The sequence below is a fragment of the Mercenaria mercenaria genome, chromosome 11 (genome assembly GCF_021730395.1).
Source record: "Mercenaria mercenaria strain notata chromosome 11, MADL_Memer_1, whole genome shotgun sequence".
Taxonomy (NCBI): Eukaryota; Metazoa; Mollusca; class Bivalvia; order Venerida; family Veneridae; genus Mercenaria; species Mercenaria mercenaria.
In genome coordinates, this window is record NC_069371.1 from 15,261,556 (window position 1) to 15,279,461 (window position 17,906).

The 17,906-nt window shown below is 36.5% G+C and overlaps 1 long non-coding RNA gene across 1 annotated transcript; it reads right to left on the bottom strand.

Annotated features, from left to right (window-relative positions):
• Positions 1-519: 519 nt before the first annotated feature.
• On the bottom strand, positions 520-11,031 carry LOC123532449 (uncharacterized). Its single transcript, XR_008366267.1, has 4 exons — positions 10,396-11,031; positions 8,965-9,143; positions 7,428-7,648; positions 520-5,493 (listed from the first exon to the last, which is right to left on the bottom strand). It is a non-coding gene; the product is annotated as an uncharacterized LOC123532449 (long non-coding RNA).
• Between the last annotated feature and the right edge of the window lie 6,875 nt (positions 11,032-17,906).

A 17,906-nucleotide genomic window follows, 5' to 3' on the forward strand; every position in this document is an offset into this window, starting at 1 on the left:
TAATTTTGCGCAGTAACTGACACGTAATGTCATGACGTCAATGACGTCATTTTAAGGCAACATTGTTTTGAAGCGTTTCTGCGGCAATTTATTCATTATTTCTGCATTATTAAACCATAAAGCATCAGATCGAAGACAAGTGCATGATTTGTTTTCAGAAGAATGAGTATACAAACACATTTAGTTTGTTGTAAATGTCATCGTAAATCGTCACGTTAGCTTCCAGTTGGACATGCGCACATACAGATATGAAGGTAACCTACCTCCTTAACACTGAGTATTTTATGTTTTATTGAAACTAATTATTCTTAACTGTAATTAAACCCAAATGTTAATAACTGTAGAGAAACTTTAGATCAACAACATACAGGACAATAACAAACAAACAGGTTTCAAAATACAGGCAAAATGGGACAGGGCTTCTCCATAAGTGGATAATACAAAATGCAGAGATCTTTGAACATAATGTGATATGACAGTATGATCTTAAAAGGAAAACAAAGAATAATGAATACAAAATGCCATGTTCAAAATGTTTAATCATTGATGTATAACCTCGGCCTTTTCCCCGACATGCCTAATTTTGAAAAAATGTTAACATAAAAGTATTTGGAGTATTCATTTATTATAAGAAGCTGTGACATCTAATATTGCATACTAAATGTATCACTTCACTTTTGCTTTAGGACATGACCAATATTTGAGCAAGGTTACTATGAAAACCACCCATGCATGTCACAGTTTTGAAATAAATTGATCTTTGACTCAGTGATCTTGATATATGGCAAGAGATCTGGACAAAAATGAATATCTTATGTCCCCCAAACCCCTGCAGTTATCTTAGCTAGGGACTTGATAATATGCGACAGAACAAAAATAATAGTCATCACATTTATGTCAAATATTGTCTGCATAAACAAACACAATCATGTATTTAATAAACTAAAACACAGTGTGCCAGCTTTGAAAGCAAAAATATTGGTGGAACCAATAGATGCTCCCAAAAATAAATTCTGTTTGTGGAAGAAGGAAAATGTGAAAAATATTTAGTGGTTAAATTATAAACAATGCATGAAGGCGAATTTGGAGATGAAAGATTTGTTATAATGGCTTTCAACAGGGTGGTATGTTACAAAGGAAACAAGAGCTTGTAGAACACGAAATGCCTCCCTTGATGCATTCGGTGATTGCACAAGGAACGAAAATATTTTGGTCACTGTACACTGAAGTTCTACAGCTCTGGGTCAATTTGACCTTAACCTTTCACTTATTGACCTCAAAATCAATAGGGGTCATATGCCGGTGGTGATCAACCTCCCTATCAACTTTCATGATCCTATGCCCGAGCATTCTTGAATTGTCATCTGGAAACCATTTAACTGTTCTATGTCACTTTGACCTTGATCTTTGGCCTACTGATCTCAAAATCAATAGAGGTCATCTGCTGGTCGTGACCAGCCTTCATATCAACTTTCATGATCCCAGGCCCAAGCGTTCTCGAGTCATCATCCGGAAACCGTTTTAGGTCACTGTGACCTTGACCTTTGACCTACTGATCTCAAAATCGATAGTGGCCATCTGCTTGTTCTGATCAATCTACCTGTCAACTTTCTTGATCCTAGACCAAAGCCTTCTTGAAATATCATCCGGAAACAGATTTGTCTACATACAAACCGGCAGATCGACATCTGCAAAACAATATACCCCTCCTTTGAAGGGGCATAAAAATGAACTAAAAGATGCTTTTGAAAAAAGCACAAGACTCATCCATGGGATATGATAAGAGGTGGTAAACAAGAGGGCCATGAAGGCCCTGTATCGCTCACCTGACCTATTGATTTAAAGATTATCAACATTAACATTCTGAACAAGTTTCATTAAGATATGGTCATAAATGTGGTCTCTACAGTGTTAACTAGCTTTTCCTTTGATCTGACCCCGTGACCTAGTGTTTGACCCCACATGAACCAGATTCGAACCTGACCTAAAGATCATCAAGATTAACATTCTGATTAAATTTCGTGAAGATACAGTCATAAATGTGGCATCTAGAGTGTTAACAAGTTTTTCCTTTGATTTGACCTAGTGACCTAGTTTTTGATCCCAACTGACCCAGATTTAAACCAGACCTTAAGACCATCAAGATTAACATTCTGACCAAGATTCATGAAGATATAGTCATAAATGTGGCCTCTACAGTGTTAACAAGCTTTTCCTTTGATATGACCTGGTGACCTAGTTTTTGACCCCCAGATGACGGAATATGTAACTCATCCAAGATTTTATTGAGTGTAGTATTTTGACCAAGTTTCATTTAGATAGGTCTAAAATTGTGACCTCTAGAGTGTTAACAAGCTTTTCCTTTGATTTGACCTGGTGACCTAGTTTTGGAACCCAGATGACCCAATATCAAAATCATCCAAGACTTTATTAAGGGTAACATTGTGACCGAGTTTCATTAAGATTGGGCCAAAATTGTGACCTGTAGAGTGTTAACAGTCAAATTGTTGACGATGGACGGACGACGGGTGATCACAAAAGCTCACCTTTGAGCACTTTATGCTCAGGTGAGCTTAAAAGGCAATTAAATTTATCACTGTATAAAGCTTCAACAACTTCTGTCATGTAGTGTCTGTGTTATGCTCTGAACAAGAAAATTAAACCAAGGAAAATAACTGATTGAGACATAATTAAACAAGGAAGGATTATGGGTCTTACACACTACACTCCCTCTCATGTCAAATGAGTAAAATGACCCCAGGTACAACAAACTCCATCAAATAGCATTAGTTTTGCTCTTGATAAGAAAATCAAACTAAGGGAGATAATTAAAAAATAAACCAAGGACGAGTTATGGGTCTTTTGCAATGCACTCTATCATTGTATAAAACTTAATCAACAAATTTCATATAGTGTTTGAGGAATGCTCTCAACAAAAAATAAGACAAAGGGAAAAATTTAAACAAGAGGGTCATGATGACCCTGAATCCCTCACCCGAGTGATATGAGCCACTTGTTTAACTAAAATGGCAAAATGATGCTAAAGTATAAGGAAGTAGGTCACTAGGTCATATTTATGGTCACTGAAAGATAGTTTTAAGATCGGCGTGTAAAACTGTACATGTTATCCAAATTTCAAGTCTGTATCTTAAAAACAAGAAATTTAAGTAGGTCAAGTTTGGGATCATCAGGTAATTATAATTAAACAGTCTAGGAAATATGATCTGAAAACTTTCAAAGTATTTATTCCTATATAACTCATATAACAAGTAGCTCTTTTCACGCCAGGGGAATAACTTGAACAATTCTGTTAGACATCCACTAGGCCATGCTTCATACCAAATATCAAAAGCCTATGCCTTGAACTTTCAGACAAGAATTTTTTCCCAATAGAAGTCTATGTTAAATTTTGGACCCCAGGGCAGGGCCTCTTTTCACACCTGGGGCATACTTTGAACATTTTTGGTCGAGGACGACAAGGTAATGCAGTTTACAGCAAAAAGATTTTTAAAGTTTTTTTCCCTATTCAAGTTTATGTAAAACTTGAGATTCTTTTCACCCCAGGGTTATAATTTGAACAATATTTGATAAAGGGTCTCAAGACAATGCTAGATACCAAATATCAAAGGCCTAGGTCTTGTAGTTTTAGACAAGAAGATTTTAAAAAGTTTCCTCCTATACAAATCTATGTAAAACTGGGCAGGGCCTCTTCTCACCCCAGGGGAATTAATTTGAAGAATCTTTATAGAGGACCATTACATGATGTCACATGCCAAATATAAAGGCTCTAGGCCTTGCGGTTTTGGACAAGAAGATTTTTAAAGTTTTTCATTTCGGTTGCCATGGCAACCAGAGTTTTGCATTGAATTCAATTCTTTGAACAATTTTGAAAGGGGACCAACCAAGGATCATGTGTAATTCAGCCCAGTAGTTTTCAAATTTTTTTTTTGTTGATGTTGACGGATGGATGTCAGACATTGAGCGGTCACAAAAGCTCACCATGAGCAGCCTTTACTCAAATTTAATGAAAGAGTTATGGGTCTTACACAGAGCGTTTTCTCTCAAGGTCCTCTTATCATTGTATGATGTTTCAACAAATTCCTATTTATGATTCATAAGATAATAAACTGAAACAAATTTCACATTATTGACCCCTGTGACTCTGACCTTTGACCCAATGGAGTGTCTTCTACCCAAGCAGACCAACCACCATGCGAAATATGAAGTCTCTGTGATGAATGGTTAATAAGATTTTACATACTGAGGGGAAATAGTGTGGGGGCAGACGGACAGACAGACAGGGCAAAAATAATATGTCTTCCCCAACTCTGAGGGGAGACATAATGTTGTGTATGAGGAAGTAACAGTAGTTATTTTAAATAATTATCTCCAATATCCATGTTATCAAGTGCAGCAAATATGGTGTACTGTAATCCTGTTATATATGTTATTATAATGAGTGGTCATAACTCAGCACTAACTATAGACAGTTTAGACTCTTAGCCTCTGCACTCCTCCTAAATGACATCCATCAGTATATGAAGTTTGGAGTACTTATTTTAAATAACTTTTACAGAGGTAAACTGCTGACAAAAATTTAAGTATAAAAATAACGGGGCCATAACTCAAAAACTGCTATGGACAGTTATGACTCTTATGCACTACACATCAGTGAGACTTTTGTAAATAAGAAGTTGATTGTCAATAACCTGTAGTTTTAGAAGTTTTACATTGTACAAAAGAATAAAAAAAAATAAAATAAAATAAAGTGCCAGAACTAAAACAACACAAGACATATAGTTATGTCTGTTGTGCACTCACTGCAATCCAACTTAATGGGATATATATACATATAGTTTGAAGTCAATTCCTTTCCAATATTTGGTGATATACTATTCCATTGTGGACAAAATGAAAACGCTGTAACACAGAAATAACAAGAGATAGTTATGATTCCTCCGCACTGCATTGCCCCCAATGAGATCTATCCACATAGCAGGTTTCAACTCAATACCTCTTACAGTTTTACAGTTAAACTCTGGTACTGTCAAAATGACAGAATTTCAGATGGATAAGGCAACAACTACATGCTCCCATCAATTCCTGGAGCATAAAAAATCACTTTTCTCCTCTCTGGTGGTGTTGGTAAACAGTTACAAAGATAACATTTTCTAAACTTTATATATCACATACAATACAAGATATACTTTAAAATTGTTTTTATGGAAATTGCGACTTTTATAATTCTTGATGCCATTCCAAATCCTGGCGAATTTAATATTCCAAAGTCCATGTTCTCTTTGAATTGTTCATAGCTGTTAACTGTTGGAAGCCGTAGGACCATTGAACACGTAATTGCCTGTGGAAAATTCTTTTCACCACTGTCATAGACCAACTCTATTGATGGGTCTGGTGAAAATCCCAAATAGGTCACGTTGTTGCCTCCAGTCGCAAACACTAACACGTCTTCGAGTGTCACTCCAACATTTTGTTCTGTAAAAATACAGCTTGTAAAAATAACCAACACAAATTTTAAAGGTACGCTAAATGGATTAATACGTTTAACAAGAGAGCTGCAAAAATAGAAATATCTTTCAAGAGAAAACCTTCAAAATTATTGGCAAATGCTTCAACTAAGGTATTTGGCTTATACAAGAATGTATTCTAGTTCATTTCACATTAGGGGCCACAAGGCTAAAAGAAAGATACTTCTACTTTTAGCCTTGTTACCCCTAATGTGTGATGAACTGGAACATTTTTGACTTGAGAATCACTAGACATACACCCAATATTTTGGCTTTAGAGCTTGTTGACTTCTTTTAACAGTTTTGCTATTTGTAGCCTTTTGACCCCCAAATATGCAACGGATTTTAGATAAAACCTGGCAAGTTTCACTTAAATCTGGCAACGATTTTTTTCCTTATATAAGTGGTGCTTAATATCGGACCCGTTCACAACTGCAGACGGTATGCAACAATTTTCAAATTGGGTCCACCAGACCCATTCACAATTGGTGTAAAAACCTCTAACAAGAGAGTCATGATGACCCTGAATCGCTCGCCTGAGTATATTGAACCACATGTTTCCAATGGCAAACTGATGCTAAAATATTAGAAGGTAGATCAGTAGGTCACATTTATGGTCACTGAAAGCCAGTTTAAAGATTGGTGTGCAAAACTGTATATCTCATCCAAATTTCAAGGCTGGATCTTAAAATAGAGTGGTCACAAGCAGAAGTTTACGCACGGACACACAGACGACGTAGACCTACTGACCTAGTTTTTGACTGCAGTTGACCCAGTTTCAAACTTGACCTAGATATCATCAAGATGAATATTCAGACCAACTTTCATACAGATCCCATGAAAAATATCGCCTCTACAGAGGTCACAAGGTTTTCCTATTATTTGACCTACTGAACTATTTTTTGATGGCACGTGACCCAGTTTCGAAATCGAACTAGATATCATCAAGGTAAACATTCTGACCAATTTTCATGAAGATCCATTGAAAAATATGGCCTCCAGGGAGGTCACAACGTTTTTCTATTTTTAGACCTACTGACCTAGTTTTTGAGAGGTTAAGGTCACTGACTTCAAATCACTTGCCCCTCATCGATGTGGGTTCCAGCCTCACTTTGAATTCTTCATGTGAGGAAGCCATCCAGCTGGCTTACGGAAAGTCGGTGGTTCTACCCAGGTGCCCACTCATGATGAAATTATGCATTCCATCATTAAACATTTTGATTCACAAAGTATTAAAACAACAGGGAAAAAATTCACAATTTTGAGAGAAATAATGCTAATTTTCACAATTTTTCCGGTACTGGATCCATTAACAATTTTGAGAAAAAAATCATTGTATGGTCTGGATTACTAGTGCAGTCAAACTTGGTCAAACAGATGGATTAACAATACATGTAAATGATATATCTCCCTAGGTACACAAAACAGTCTCTGCTTTTATGACAGATTTTTCCAAAATTCTGCTGGAGAAGGTAACGGTACAGCCTGTTAGCACCTCCGCATGATACCTCATTTTATCAGGACTTGACCCCTAGTTCCTTCACGGTTTGTTATTTATGATGTTAGGCCAGATGTTGCCTGTGGATTACTCTGGGAGAATTAATAAACATTTGTAACTTGAAATAAAAAATAATGGGCAATAATTGTTTTAAGATTTTAAAATGAATCAGGAAAATGAAAAAAGAAAAAAAGATTTAAATTAAATATTTACTATCTACTAAACGTCATATAATAAAACATATAATAATACTTGATAAAATTAATGAAGTATAGAATATTGTCTGTAGAGCATATGTTTATAACAGACAATTGAACATTTTACAAAAAATATATTTGTACTCTTATTTTCTTATTATAAAATGCCTGAAAAGAGAATGCATACATGACATTATAGCTATATACCCTCTATATCAAGCAGATAATCTCTCCAGTATGCAATGGTGCATTCTTCCTCTCTTCTTTTGTTGCTTCCTATTTCTGAGTATTCAATTTTACTGAAGACAGCTTCCACCTGGTCTGCTGTCAAATTTGTTGTCTGACCTTGGCAGAAAACCTCATTGAATTGTGTACTGTGCTCTTTCATCAGGTCTAAAAGACCAAATGTCTGAAGACCTTGCCTCAGTCTGCAATAAAGATATTCCATCTACATATTCAACTGCCCCTCACTGGTACCTTTGTCACAAATAAGGGGCAATAATTCAAATGTTTGCAGTCTTAAGGGGGGGAATATAGCCTAAACTAACATTTTATGATAATTCTTTATGAAGTATTCAGTATTCTAGGCCATACACTAAAAGCTAGCATCACAAACAAAAAATCCACTACTTTGGCTATTTTAAGGGCCATAACTCTGTAATAAGCACTAAAATTCTCAAGAAAAATGCAAAGTGCGCAAGATCACAGCATGATAAAGACTCAAGCAAGGTTTCATAAATTTACATCAAATACTTTTTGAGCTAGGCACATTATTAAGTGAAAATGTGCATTTTTGACTGTTTTATGGGCCGTAAGTTTAAAAATAGGGGGTGGAGTCTGCCTACAAATAAGAGGTGCGCAAATTTATATCATGATAAAGACTCATCCATTTATGTCATATACTCTTCGAGCTAGGTGCATCACAAGGTGAAAATGTGCATTTTTAACTATTTCAGGGGCAATAACTGTGGAAATAGGGGATGGAGGCAGACAAAAAGTAGGAGGTGCGCAAGTTCATATTATGATAAAGACTCATGCAAGGTTTCATTCATTTATATGAAATACTTTTTTGAGTTAGATACGTCCCAAGGTAAAAATGTGCATTTTTAACTATTTCAGAGGCCATAACTCTGAAAATAGTGGGCTGACCCAGATAAAAAAAAGTAGGAGGTGAGCAAGTTCCTATCATGATAAAGACTCATGCAAGGTTTCATCAATTAAATCAAATACTTTTTGAGCTTGGCGCATCACGAAATTCGGACAGACAAGACCAAATCTATATGCCCCCACCACTCACAATAAAAGACAATTATATGGACATATACAGATGCATAGATTGGATCATTTTTATTTACAGTGAAAAACACAGAGTAATGCTAAAGTATTCTCTTGCCCTAAATGTAAGCAAAGTGGTTTCGGCTACTACAAGCTATTGTGATTCAGCATTGTCTTGAATAGTTAATCTATTCTTTTATAAACAATTTTGCACAAAAGGTCAATAAACTTAACTAATAAATCAAGAAATGTTCATAGATATTGGCTACTATTTGATTTTAAAGTAAGCTAACTTATCAACCCTAACATTACATGTTACTTGCTTGCTCAATATAACATCTTTAAGGATAATGTGTGTATGTGTGTGTGTGTGTTCAGGTTTAACATCTTTTTCAACAATTTTTCAGTCAAGATTGCAAGTTAATTGTAATGTACAAGTTAATGAAATTTATAAAAGATCTTAACATACTGTTGAAAAGCTGGAAGATTCCTCCCAATAACATTAAACCTGACTACATCATCTACCAGTTTATTTCTTTAATTTTCACTAAAGGCTGTCACTGGTTTGTAGCAATCAGCTAACTCAAATAATACATAATTCTCATCCATCATTTCTTGAATAGCGTCACAGGAGGTGGCTTCAAGGAGCTAGTAAAAAAAAAAGAAAACAAAATTTAGATTTTATCTGTCTCTTATTTTCTAGTTTATCTGAAAGTATTTGTCCCCTTTTAATACCATACAAATGTGCAACAATGTGCAATATTGTGCAATTCATACAGCAGGATATTTATCAAAAGGTTAAACCAGTCTCAATATTCCATAATAAAAACCAAGACTATTCTAGGCAAATACTCTGACCTATAATAGCTCATATGGAAGCTACATTGTCTTCAGAGTCTCAGTGGGCAATTACTAAAAACCTGATCTGCATTCTTTCAAAACAAAATGTTCATGATGACCCTGAATTGCTCACCTGAGTAATGTGAGCCACATGTTCAAATGGCAAACTGACACTACAATATTAGAAAGTAGGTCAGTAGGTCATATTCATGGTCACTAAAATTTAGTTCTGAGATATGTGCAAGAACTGTACATGTCATCCAAATTTCAAGGCTGTATCTTAAAAACAAGAAAGTAGGTCAGTAGGTCAAGGTTACAGTCAAGTGACTCCTAATCACTTTTGGTTTTGGTCATCAGGTAATTATAATTAAACAGTCTAGGAAATATGATCTGATAATTTTTGAAAGATTTATTCCTATAGAACTCATATAACAAGTGACTCCCAGGGCAGGGACTCTTATACCTCAGGAGCATAATCTGAACAATCTTGTTAGAAATCCACTAGGCAATGCTACATATCAAAGGCCTAAGAGAAAAGAAGATTTTGTTTTTCCCCCCTATGTAAGTCTGGGACCTCAAGGTCAGCACCTCTTTTCACCTCAGGGGCATAATTTGAAAAATCTTGGTAGAGGACCACAAGGCAATGCAACATATCCAATATCAAAGGCCTAGGTCTAACCGTTTCAGACAAAAAGATTTTAAAAGTTTTTTCCTATATAAGTCGATGTAAACTTGGGACCCCTCGGGTCAGGCCCCTTTTCACCTCAGGGGCATAATTTAAACAATCTTCATAGAGGACTGTTAGATAATGTTACATGTCTAAATATCAAGGCTCTATGCCTTGCGGTTTTGAACTATAAGACTTTTAGATTTTATCTTTGAACAATTTTGAAAGGGGGCCATGCAAGGATCATTCCTGTGACGTTTGGTGTAATTCTTCCTAGTGATTTTCAAGAAAAAGATTTTTTAAAGAACATACAACACACAACGAACATTGAGCGGTCACAAAAGCTGACCATGAGCCTAAAATGGGCTAACAATAAACTTACTAAGTACCTACCTGCTGAATTTTTGCCCTCTGTACACTATCAGGAATGTCCATTACACTTATGGGTATGTCGTCTTTTAACAGCAAGTTGTATGCGGTTTGGCTCATAAATTTTGGAAACTGCCCACAATGTACTACTGCCATAGCTAGTAAAACTCCAACATCATGGTATAATCCATCCTTTAGGGCTGCAGAGACAAAATAGTTTTTTACCAGTTCTATTACACATCAATTTACTACTACTGTTTGCAGATCAAATTGCCCTTTCGCCTTTTCTTAAATCGATAGACTTGTATGTACCTTTACGTCACAAAAGCAGTGATGCTGAAGCTATTTTTGGATCTCGTCTATACAGGTAACTCCGCCTTTCCGATACAAGTAAAACAAGAAATTGTCATCGCTAGATTTGGGTTTAAATGCTGATTTTGTTGCGAATATGAGATAATTTTATATCCCCTTTAGGTATATAGACAACGTAAAATTTCAAAATGTAAAATCAGTCTACCCAAGGTCTCATTATTTAGACTAATCAAAAGGGGGATTCAATTCCTCATTAATTTATGTAGGCCTAAAAGTTATCATAATTCCCCTTAACACAATTAACGTTACACACAAAGTGCAAATGATAAAACCAGTAACTTTACATGACCACGTGCTGTTATTTAGGTGGACGGATGGCTCTGTGGTTTGCACACTGGCCTTCCAATCCTGAGGTCGGGGGTTCGATCCCCGGCAGCTACTCGGGAATTTTCAGAAACGCTTTTCAGTGTTTCCTACCCAACTAGAGGTGTACTGGTCAGGAACCCAGGCAATCCTTGCATGTATCAGTGCTATACACTGGGCACGTTAAAGAACTGTCTATTCGCAACGAGCTAGGCTAAGTTAGCCTGACAAGCCTGTATCTGATTTCTGATCTCTCTGTCGTGGGGGCTTTGTCTCACTCTGTCCCTCTGGTCAGATCGCTCTGTATTAGTAGAGGATGAATTATGCGCCCTGTGTAGCAGCATTTGAACTGTGTAAAGCGCCTCTGAACGTGAAATTGATCATGAAAAGGGCGCTATATAAATCTGGTATGATAACAATAATAATAATAATAATTTATCCTCAATTATTTTGGTCCTCTTAGAGTGACCGTCACAAATATAAAACAAACTAAACGTCAAATTATTTTGACTTATGTGACTGAGTCTATAACTGGTTCTTTCTACAGAGGCCCCATCATGAAAACACAAACATCTCATAGAACTTAATACATTTTCCGTCACACTCTGTGTACTGTAGATAAGTTGGATGTTTGTTTGTTTGTTCCAACAAGTACCTGGTACAATAATTATAAAGAGTGAAAATGTATGATTCTCGTTATTTTTTTTTATCTTACATGGTAAAATTTCAATCTTCCTTTTATTTCAAGTTTTTTTCCAAATAACTAACTAAATTGGTCTTCGAAATCACTGTAGAATGTATTTGACATTTTTCATTATAATATATATTTTTTTATTGCCAACACAAAACTCCCATGTAACAAATGTTAGATATTACTACAGCCAATGCTCGACTATTCTTACCCTAAAATGTTAAAGTACAATGTATCTAAGAGTTTCAATCCAGTATCTGAATTACTTTTGGAGTAAGTAACCTGTATGCAAAACTTTAAAGAAGGAGTTTTTAAGTCAGAAAAAAGAGCTGTCACCAGAGACAGCATACTTGACTATTTCAAAGCTGGATAGTGAAAATGGGCACATCTGAGGAAGTCTTCATGAAAAATTGGTGCCAGAGTTATGGACCTTTATGTCATATGATGTGGGTAATAAGGTGGAACAACTATTTTAAGTTTGAATCAAATCCATTTAATAATAACAGAGATAGAGTGAAAGTGCATCAAAACTATAACCTGAAATTCTAAGTAAAAAGGGGTCATAATTCATGGACAAGAGATCACAGAGTGATCTTGGCGCCCACAAATGTGCCATTTCTGAGTGTTCCAAATTTCAAGACTTATTGACTAGCTCAAGGTCAAATTTCATTTCCGCACACAACACTGTGCATGTGGTCCAAATTCGAAAGCTGTAGCTTGAGAAATGTGAAAGTAGGTCACTAGATCAATTTCAAGGACAAAGTTCTTTGTACACAAAACTATGCATGTGCATCAAGTTTGAAGGCTGTAGCTTGAGAAATTGGAAAGTAGGCCACTAGGTCAATCTTAAGGTCAAAGTTTAATTTGTTCCACAAAACTATGCAAGTGGTCCAAATTTGAAGGCTGTAGCTTGAGAAATGTGTAAGTAGGTCACTAGGTCAAAATCAAGGTCAAATTTCACTTCAGAATGAAAATCTATGCCTGTGGTCCAAAATTGAAGCCTGTACCTTCAAAAATGTGAAAGTAGGTCACTAGGTCAATGTCAAGGTCAAAGTTTGTTTCAGTACACAATCCTATGCACGTGGTCTAAATTTGAAGCCTGTAGCTACAAAAATGTGAAAGTAGGTCACTAGGTCAATCTTAAGGTCAAAGTTCATTTGGGTACACAAAACTATGCATGTGGTCCAAATTTGAAAGCTGTAGCTTGAAAAATGTGAAAGTAGGTCACTAGGTCAAAATCAAGGTCAAACTAGAAAATGCTTTTGTAAAAAAGCGCATGTCTCCCCCAATGCAAAGTCCTATAGGCAAGAAGTCAATAGGGGTCAGGAGCAAAAATCAAAGAGACACTGATGGTTGGCTGCAATAGGGATCATCTACTTGGCATGTCCAGTCATCCCGCTAAATTTCAACACTCTTGGCCTAGTGGTTCTCAAGTCACTGTTCAGGCTCCTGTGACCTTGACCTTTGATCAAGTGACCTCAAAATAAATAGGGGTCATCTACTCTGCATGTCCAATCATCCTATTAAGTTTCAACATTGTAGGTCAAGTGGTTCTCAAGTTATTTCCAAAAAATGATTTTACATGAACAGGCCACTGTGACCTTGACCTTTAACAGACTGACCACAAAATCAATAGGGGTCATCTACTCTGCATGTTCAATCATCCTATGAAGTTTCAACATTCTGGGTCAAGTGGTTCTCAAGTTACTGATCAGAACTGGTTATCAATGTTCAGGCCCCTGTGACCTTGACCTTTAACGGAGTGGCCCCAAAAACAATAGGGGTCATTTACTCTGCATGAACAATCATCCTATGAAGTTTCAACATTCTGGGTCGAGAGGTTCTCAAGTTATTGTTTGGAAATCGTTTTCCATGTTCAGGCCCCTGTGGCCTTGACCTTTAACGGAGTGGCCCCAAAAACAATAGGGGTCATTTACTCTGCATGAACAATCATCCTATGAAGTTTCAACATTCAGGGTCGAGAGGTTATCAAGTTATTGTTTGGAAATCATTTTCCATGTTCAGACCCCTGTGGCCTTGACCTTTAACAGAGTGACCCTAAAATCGTTAGGGGTCATCTACTCTGCATGATCAATCATCAAATGAAGTTTCATCATTCTGGGTCAAGTGGTTCTCAAGTTACTGACCGGAAATGGTTTTCAATGTTCGAGCCCATGTGACCTTGACCTTTCACAGAGTGACCCCAAAATCGTTAGGGGTCATCTACTCTGCATGACCAATCATCATATTAAGTTTCAACATTCGGGGTCAAGTGGTTCTCAAGTTATTGACCGGAAATGGTTTTCAATGTTCAGGCCCCTGTGACCTTGACCTTTAATGGAGTGACCCCAAAATCGATAGGGGTCATCTACTTTGCATGTACAATCATCCTATGAAGTTTCAACATTCTGGGTCAAGTGGTTCTCTAGTTATTGATCGGAAATGGTTTTCCATGTTCAGGCCCCTGTGACCTTGACCTTTGATGGAGTGACCCCAAAATCAATAGGGGTCAATTACTCTTTATGATCAATCATCCTATGAAGTTTCAACATTCTGGGTCAAGTGGTTGTCTAGTTATTGATTGGAAATGGTTTTCAATGTTCAGGCCCCTATGACCTTGACCTTTGACAGAGTGACCCCAAAATCAATAGGGGTCATCTACTCTTCATGACCAATCATCCTATGAAGTTTCAACATTCGGGGTCAAGTGGTTCTCTAGTTATTGATCGGAAATGGTTTTCAATGTTCAGGCCCCTGTGACCTTGACCTTTGACGGAGTGACCCCAAAATCAATAGGGGTCATCTACTCTTCATGATCAATCATCCTATGAAGTCTCAACATTCTGGGTCAAGTGGTTCTCTAGTTATTGATCGGAAATGGTTTTCAATGTTCAGGCCCCTGTGACCTTGACCTTTGACGGAGTGACCCCAAAATCAATAGGGTTCATCTACTCTTCATGACCAATCATCCTATGAAGTTTCAACATTCTGGGTCAAGTGGTTCTTTAGTTATTGATCGGAAATGGTTTTCAATGTTCAGGCCCCTGTGACCTTGAACTTTGACGGAGTGACCCCAAAAACAATAGGGGTCGTCTACTCCAGCAGCCCTACAACCCTATGAAGTTTGAAGGTTCTAGGTCAAATGGTTCTCCAGTTATTGCTCGGAAATGAAGTGTGACGTACGGACGGACGGACAGGGCAAAAACAATATGTCTCCTGAGGGAGACATAATTTTATTTCAGAATACAAAACTATGCATGTGGTCCAAATTTGAAGCTTGTACCTACAAAAATGTGAAAGTAGATCACTAGGTCAATGTAAAGGTCAAAGTTTGTTTTGGTACACAAAACCATGCATGTGGTCCAAATTTGAAGGCTGTAGCTTGAGAAATGTGAAAGTAGGTCACTGGGTCAAAATCAAGGTCAAATTTAATTTCGGAACACAAAACTATGCATGTGGTCCAAATTTGAAGCCTGTACCTTCAAAAATGTGAAAGTAGGTCACCAGGTCAAAGTTTTTCCCTATATAAGTCTATATAAACCATGTGACCCCCAGGGCGGGGCCATATTTGACCCCAGAGAGATAATTTGAATCGTTTTGGTAGAGGACCACTAGATGATGCTTCATACCAAATATCAAAGCCCTAGGCTCTGTGGTTTTGGACAAGAAGGTTTTCAAAGTTTTTCCCTATATAAATCTATGTAAATTATAGAAATAAACAAAGGGCCATAACTCACTCACAAATTGTTGAACCAGTCTGATTTTCATAGGGACACAACTAGGGTACCGATACATCATTCTGACAAAGTTTGGTCAAAATCCCCCCTGTAGTTTCTGAGGAGATGCGATAATGAGAAATTGTTAACGGATGGATGGACCACGGACGCAGAGTGACTTTAATAGCCCACCATCTGATGATGGTGGGCTAAAAAATGGTTCCAGAGTTATGGACCTTGTGTCATATGATGTGGGTGATAATGTGAAACAACTATTTTAAATTTGAATCAAATCCATTTAGTAATAACTGAGATAGAGTTAAAGTGCACCAAAACTTTAACCTGAAATTCTAAGTCAAATGGGGGGATAATTCATGAAATATTGGTGCAAGAGTTTTAGCCCTTGTGCCATTTGATGTGGGTGGTGATGAGGAATAACCATTTTGAGTTCAAAACAAATCCATTCAGTAATTACAGAGATAAAGATCAAGTGCATCAAAACTTTAACCAAAGTGCAGACGCCGATGCCAGTTCAAGTAGGACAGCTCTCCATTCTTTGTATAGTCATGCTAAATATAAGTTTCAAAGCTATATGCCTTTGGATGATTATATTATGTACCAGCGTCCAAAACTAAACCATGGTGTGATGCTGACGCAAACAGCAGGGTGAGTAGAATAGCTCGGACTATCCTTCGAATAGTTGAGCTAAAATATTCTACTAATAAAAATCAAAGCCTTGAGATGTCTGGTGGTTGCGGGTTTTGCTAGGTTTATTTTCATTTTAAATGCCAATCTATAAATATACATGTACAAGAAACAAATACTAATAGCGCTGTCTCGTATGTAAGGATCTGTGACGTCACCGACAATGTCTGCTATCTAAAAATAGCACAGGTCTCAATGTGCGGACAAACAATCAGTTTTTTTTCCTGTACATTTGCATCAGTAAATCACATATTTTGCATTTATTTCCTTATGTATATTCAAGTTGATGCATATCAAACGAATGTGTTTCTCACAGCTTTCAATTTTTATATACTAGGCCTAAATACTGAACAGTTCTTCCGATGCAAAGAAATTCTTAAAAATGTTGACAGCACATACAGTTTTGAATTTTTTAAATGATCCATGTCAGTAATAACACATCGAATTGTCATCAGTATAATTACGAAAGGATGATGTTGTTCTATTATTTTTTTTACACATTCCAGTTACGGTCATTTATCAATATAATTATATCTATTTGCTATCAAGTTACCTCATTCGCAAGTGTTTATCACTATTCTGCGTATTTTGCAAAATGTAAATATATGATATCACATGATCACATCCTAGTAATCCTTTTGAAATTTCAAAATGTCATGAACAATATATAATTATAACTGAAAGTCAGCAATATTTCATAACCTAGATCTAGAATCTAGTTCTTCATTAAAACAGGGTCTTTCATTTTGAGTGACCCTGATTAAAACAATTAACATCTCTGTGAAATGCATCTGCAATGATATGTTACAAATGACACCTTAGTGTGACATGTAGATATTTGACTTTTAACAATGATATTTAGATGTGATCTGATAAAACATGGTGTTGATTTAATGCAACACCATACAGTTCTACCTATGTCCCGTCATATATTTTTTCAATTAGGAAGTATTTATTCAGGAAGGTCTGTTGTTCCAGATTTAATGGACCACGATTTCAAGCAACTCATTGAGGCTCAGCGCGGTGTTGTGTGAACCAAATGTATGAAAAGAAGTACATGTACAGTATTAATGATTGTGCTGATATATGCTTTGAAAATCATCAATCAAAATCTTGCACTAACTTTTTCGACCGCTGGTGTTTCGAATCCGAAAATATTGAATGTGTATTTGTGATAAAGACTTAATGTAATTTGAAGAATATTGAGTAATTTGTATGCAATGTACAGTACTGTACTTTTTAAAAGATTTTTTATTCGAACAAATCTTTTGAATGGCCCCGGTCTAACGAAACGCTCAAATGATATGTCTATATATTTCAGGACTACGTTCATTTCAATATACATGCTTATTGATTTCTTTATTTAGCAGGTTTTTCAGGCATAGTGAAATTTTCCGTATTTTACTTTTTCAATTCTCTTGGAAGTTTACTGAAAGGTTACTGTAAAAATTTAGTATACATGCGTTATATATAAACAACGCTCCCTTGTCCGCAATTCGCACATTGCATTATGGTATATCTGCGGTGTGTTCTATTTATAGAATACGAGACAGCGCTATATGCCTTGATCTAAGATAAACTCTGCCTGACCTTACATGAACAGCTGTAAGTCAGTGATGTAACCATGGGCTGGAATACCTAATCATTGACAAATCTTATATAATCTAAATGGCCTGTGTGAATGGATAGAGGATGAATAAGAAATGCTTGAAGTTGATCATCGATAATTCATCCGCACTGTTCATGAA